This window comes from Palaemon carinicauda, chromosome 40, assembly GCF_036898095.1.
Source record: "Palaemon carinicauda isolate YSFRI2023 chromosome 40, ASM3689809v2, whole genome shotgun sequence".
Classification (NCBI taxonomy): domain Eukaryota; kingdom Metazoa; phylum Arthropoda; class Malacostraca; order Decapoda; family Palaemonidae; genus Palaemon; species Palaemon carinicauda.
The window spans coordinates 40,290,490-40,296,489 of NC_090764.1; the positions used below are offsets into that span (position 1 = coordinate 40,290,490).

General features: G+C 39.0%; 1 protein-coding gene across 1 annotated transcript in view; it reads right to left on the reverse strand.

Annotated features, from left to right (window-relative positions):
- Positions 1 to 5,323, reverse strand: part of LOC137631718 (protein downstream neighbor of son homolog) — a 129,678-nt gene extending 124,355 nt beyond the window's left edge. Inside the window, exon 1 of the mRNA XM_068363600.1 lies at positions 5,172 to 5,323. The gene's annotated coding sequence lies outside the window, so the exon portion shown is untranslated. The remainder of the gene's footprint in view (positions 1 to 5,171) is intronic.
- Between the last annotated feature and the right edge of the window lie 677 nt (positions 5,324 to 6,000).

Consider the following 6,000-nt stretch of genomic DNA (forward strand, 5'->3'; position numbering starts at 1 on the left):
ATGTAGCGCATGTTGTATGCAGAGCATGCTGTATGCAGAGCATGTTGAATGCAGAGCATGCTGAATGCAGAGCATGCTGTATGCAGAGCATGTTGTATGCAGAGCATGTTGTATGTAGAGCATGTTGTATGCAGAGCATGCTGAATGCAGAGCCTGCTGTATGCAGAGCATGTTGTATGCAGAGCATGCTGTATGCAGAGCATGCTGTATGCAGAGCATGCTGTATGTAGAGCATGCTGTAAGGTAAGCAGAGCGTGTTGCATGGCGTTTAACATTTCTCAGAAATTCCATGACCAGTGCTAGAGTGCTTCATGCATGCTTGCATGGGGTTTTAATATCAACATAATATTTACCTTACATTCATAACTCATGATTCATTTTTGTTTTGAAGATTTTTGCCATATTTTGCGATATTGTTAAAAATATATTGCAAGGAATACATATATATTTTTATATAAGTAAGACAAATAACCTCCATTATCATAATGTTTGTGTAGGCATACATGTATATGATTACAAATGCAAGTATGAAAGTAATGAGGTGTTATTATTGTCATTTGTTATTTCTCAAGTTGAGGAGAAAGTGGCAGATGCATGCGTTGAGGTGGCTGACTCATAGCATGAGGTTGCTGCCTCAAGGGTTGCGCTTGCTGAGTGGTTGGCGGATGCGCAGTAGCAAGTTCCTGAGGAACGAGCAGTAATTGTCTCGCGAGTTGAGGTTCCTGAGGCGCAAGGCTAAGGTGTTGTGCTTGCCTTGAGGAGGGTTGAGCTCGCTGCAGCGAGAGCTGAGGAGACTGACTCATGGATGGGAGAGGTTGTTGTACCTCAACCGAGAGTTGCATCAATGGTGGAGCAGCAAGTGGAAGCGGAGGAAGAGAGGTATAAGCCTCCTGATCCCATTGCTGAGGTTGCCTTAAGGAAGGCGGAGGGAGCTGTACACCACTGGGAACAGTAAACTCAGAACGTGGCTCAACATCGTACGCCTGGCAGGCGGTACTGCGGTCAGGCGGAGCGAGCGCAGGCGGAGCGAGTGCAGGCGGAGGCGGAGGCGCAACCTTCTCAGCCCGACACTCACGCATCAAGACTGAAAGTTGTGACTGCATGGACTGCAGTAGAGTCAACTTGGGGTCGGCAGACACTAAGGTCTGCTGAGGTAAAGCCTTAACAGCAGAGATCTGTTGTGGCAGAACCTTACTCCTCTTAGGCGGAGTGCAGTCACCTGAGACTGAGGAGAGTCAGAGCTAACCCAATGACTGCATCCGGGTTGTTGAACTCTAACTTCGTACGTCTGGCATAGGTCTGGACTTTACGTTTAAGAGGTCTTGAGACCTGAGACCAGCGTTTTCTCCCCGAAAATTTCTTCTGCAGACGAGCAAAATAAGGGCTCAATCGTCTGCGGGTGGGAGTGACGGTCTCTTAAGACACGCCCGCAACCACCGAGGATACTTCTGTGCGCCGATCAAGGCCTGCCGAACCCTTTTGCCCTTCGACATTGCTTCTCCCCTGGGCTTGGGAGCTTGCAAGAGGTCCCGGACTGGGAGGACGACTGACACGCACAGAAGTACCCTCACGCACAACACTGACACACTTTGCGCTAATCACTTATCACTTTGATTTTCTGTTTGCACTTATTTCACTGAACTCGAAACTTTAAGTGGTTTGTACCTGAAACACGCAATTCTATCCTTTCTCAAAAGTTAGTAATTGCGAAAACAGAATTACAATGTAACAGAAAAATCTAATGAAAGATAAATAATTCAGTGGCTGGAAAGAGACTAAACACTAGATCAAATAAACTACGTTTAAAATCTCTCACCGCATAAAGCTTGAGAACAAGAAAAACTCTAGAAACGTTTACCTTCTTCCCCTAAAGAGACTAGGGAGAAGAGCAAAAACGATAACAACGTTACTCGCTTGAACGAAACGTTTATCCTCCTCTTTCTCCCTCCGTCTCTATCTCTCTCTCTCTCTCTCTCTCTCTCTTGACTTAGAACCTGAGAGAAGAGCCCAATCATATATATCGTTAAAACATATTATTGTTAAAGGAAAAAATTTCCCAAAATGAAAAGTTCCTTTGTAGAATTAAAACCATTAAGTTAAGAAAGAATGAACAAAACGCTAGACACGGTTACTCTTACTGCAACGTGACACCGTGAAAATTCTCTCTCTATCGTAACGATAGAGCGCAAGTTGAACGTTCTGAAACGTCAACAACTGCAGAGACAAAACAAAACGTTAGTTCAACTTTGAAAACAGTACGAGACTATCAAAGAAATTCTTTCAAAAACATTAAAATAGCATAATATGTTAACAGGTAAAACCGAAATGACGGGCTCAATGTTAATTAACTTCGGTACAAGAAAAGACCGCCTACCATTAGGAAAGGTCGAATATATAAAAATTAATTTTAATAATTTTATAATAAAAGGAAGTTAATCGAAGAGGCCTATAAAAGGCGGAGAGATATAAAATAAATCTATAACTTTTGTTAAGCAAAATTAAGAAAGAGAGTCTATACTCTCTAAGACACCAACACTTCCGTCTAAGGGAAGGGTCGGCCATTTAAAGGTGAAAGAGAGTTCATACTCTCTTCGTCACCATAATAAAATTAATTCCAAAAGCTAACTAAGCTAATATAGAAGTTTCTAGTATAGCGAATAGCTGCAAATTTTAGAGAAATACTTCACCAAACCGTGAACAATACTCCAAAATCATAAGCGTATCCAAGAACGTCTTGCCGGAAGCACGACAGAGGAAAAAGTGAGGTGGCGTCAACAACAAGTACTGTAGTACCTGGCCACAGGTGGCGCTTGTGAGTACACCCCCTTCTAGTATAGTGATAGCTGGCGTATCCCTCCCGTAGAATTCTGTCGGGCAACGGAGTTGACAGCTACATGATTATCGGGTAAGTTTAATATTGAAAAAGCTCTCGTTACATCTTAATGGGTCGTCCTTTAAGCATACCCCAATAAATAGCATTGATTTGTATTCGAGTTACGGAAAAAATCAAATTATCTCTGGTATGGGATCACAGGACCGTATGGAAGTTTGTTTTGTATATACTTCTGCATGGCCAAGGATTTAAACCTTAGTTCTAAGTAGAAATAAAGGTAATGTATTTAATTTAGCCCATTCAGCTATAAAGAGAGATAAAAGTTGATATAGTATTTCATCCTGTTGAATTCAGGATTTGTACTTCGAATTGCAATCAACCCATCTCCACCATAACAGCTGATTGCTTTATAATTTTATCACTAACACTCTTGATTTTCCTTTAGTGAAATAAGTCAAATGCTGTAAACCCTTTAATATCAAATTCAATCTACAACAGGATCACAGACCCATAGGGAAATTCTTTTTATGATAATACTTTTGCCCACCAAGGACTAAAATAGTAACACTGGGTAAAATTAAGGGTCAAATGTTGACTTAAAACTTTCAGCCATAAAGAGGTGAAAAAAATTTCATTCTAAATCTGCTGTATATATTCCTATCAAATTCAGGATTTGTACTTAGAATCAAAATCAATTCATTGCCACCCTTATGGCTGATCATTAAGTACCTAACACTAAGCAGTTTCAAGATAAATTTTATCTTTAACACTTGAAATTTTTCATTGGTACCAACACCTTCGTCTGGGGAGAGAGGCAGTCCCTAGAAACTCAACTGAAGTACTTACACGAGGCCTTCTTGGACTTGACATCCATCATCTTCTGAAGAGAAAAATTGTCAAAGAAAGAAGAAGAGAAAGAGGAGGAAGATGAGTTTGAGCTGGTAAATGATAATTAAATAAAGCAAGGTCTCTTCTTCATCCCCTTACCAGATGAAACAGTCTCCACTAATCCTAGAGGTGTCTAAGTCTGAAGAGCCAATAATGTTGGTGCTCCCACAGAGAGGGACAACAAAATGGAATTCCCACTTGGATCCAATACCACTGTGGTCACAGACACAAGGGGAGCACTGGGAACACTCACTAGAGACACTGGCACTGACACTAACACTGGGACGGACAGTTCTGGAAGAAGACAGAGCTTCTCTTAAAGTACTCACAGAAAACGTTCATGGAATGATCAGAGGTCATAAGCCTACATCACCGCTGGAACTGATAAATCAAGTAAAGGCATCTCACAGCTGCACAGATGTGAATCCCTAACTGGGGGAGATATTCACATCCAAACAACTGGAACTATGCACTGATTTACAGTTTTCATCCTTCTCCTTAGTTTTCTACACGAGGAGAAACCACAGAAGAAACAATGAATTATGGCTGAGAGGAGGGAGGAAAAAAAAAAAAATTTTGGCATCACTCATGCCTGAGTATGCTGGTGTGGGGCAAACTAATTGTACTGTGCATACCCAGCACTATCTTGTTTCAGATCTGGATAAAATATATGGTCTTGTCTACCACATAAGTGTTTGCGTCTCACCTTTTATATTTCTCCACGACAGTATATTTATTTCATGTGTTTATACAGTACTGCATTCATTCATTGGGGTCATCTTCTATCAATCATTAATCTTTATAATCCTTTTTACTTTTCCTTTCAAAAGGTGTTTTAGCCATTGGTTTCTTTGTTCCAGCTTGGCTTGGACATTATTTTAAATGAAAAGGATGGAAGGTAGTATTATCATAGGAACAATTGAACATTTTCACTATCCTGCTGTTGTAATTGCCTTCTTTAAGATTTTTCCTTTGTCAAACATAACAGTTCCCCAATTCTGCCTGAACTGTTTGTACAGGAGGTAAAATGAATAATATAGTCCAATTGACAACAATAGCTTAACCTAAGGATAAAAAAGCCCATAAACTACACCTAAAAGATTAGATCTTCAAAAAAATATGATTTTCATGAACTCATGTCCTGCAGTTAGAAATTCAACATATTATATACAGCATAAAACATAAAGTATGTTTGTTAGCTATATGGGAAGATACAACTCTAATAAAATAAATTCTAAAAATAAGTTGTTTTTACATGATCATAACATACTGATTAAGTAACAAAAACAACATTATCAGGCAAAAGAGCATCCTACTGCTCTACATTAAGAATAAAGTTCAATAAACATTTTCCGCACCCTGGCCCTTAGTCAAAACTGAAAAAAAAAATAAGCAAGATCACCTAACAACCAAGGTACAGCTTAGGCATAAATGAATTCGTATCACTTACAGTATAAGTAGGCAGTTCTTATCCCTTTATTGATGTGCAGTCAGGAGTGCAAAGTATCTAATGAAATCTAGCAACGCAAGCAATACAAATTCCCCACAATATATTTGTTTACAGTCAACTTCTTCAGAATTCATTGTAGAAAGTAGGACTCGCTTTAGTGAAGACTCACTTGGCCACTTCTAAATCTTGGTAACATCCTTGTTTTCATATTCTAAAGCTATTTACACCATTCTTTTTGCTTAAAACGATAGAATAAGTTATCATAGCATATGATACTACATGGGGAGAATAAGACTTTATGGTTTAAGGAAGTTGCATATAGGATCGACTGAAAATATAAAAGTAATTCTTGTAGGAAGAAGGTAGAATGTGAAATAAGTTCAATGTTGAGTGATATTTTTTAGTAGGACTTAGGAAATACCATTCATTATGTTTATTTCCAGGCATAGCTATTTCAATTATGTTAATCCTGTTAATACCTTCTTCGTCATAAGACTCAATATTATATACTGTACTATAGTGTTCTAAAAGTTTTATTCCAGCTGTGATCAGATTGTGTAATGATCTTCCTGATCTCGCAGTCAAGTTTGTGAACTTCACAGAAGTTCACACTTGCTGCAAAAGTTTTTTTTTTATGTTGGACAGTTTGACGTCTCTCTTCAACATATCACTTATCTTGAAATACTCTATATTGATACTCATTACTTCTTATATATAGTTTATTCATTTGCTTACTTCACTGGGCTAATTTCTTTGTTAGAGAGGTCTACACTATTCGCGTAACTGAAACCTTATGGAGAGGTCTACACTATCAACTTTCCAAACAGTG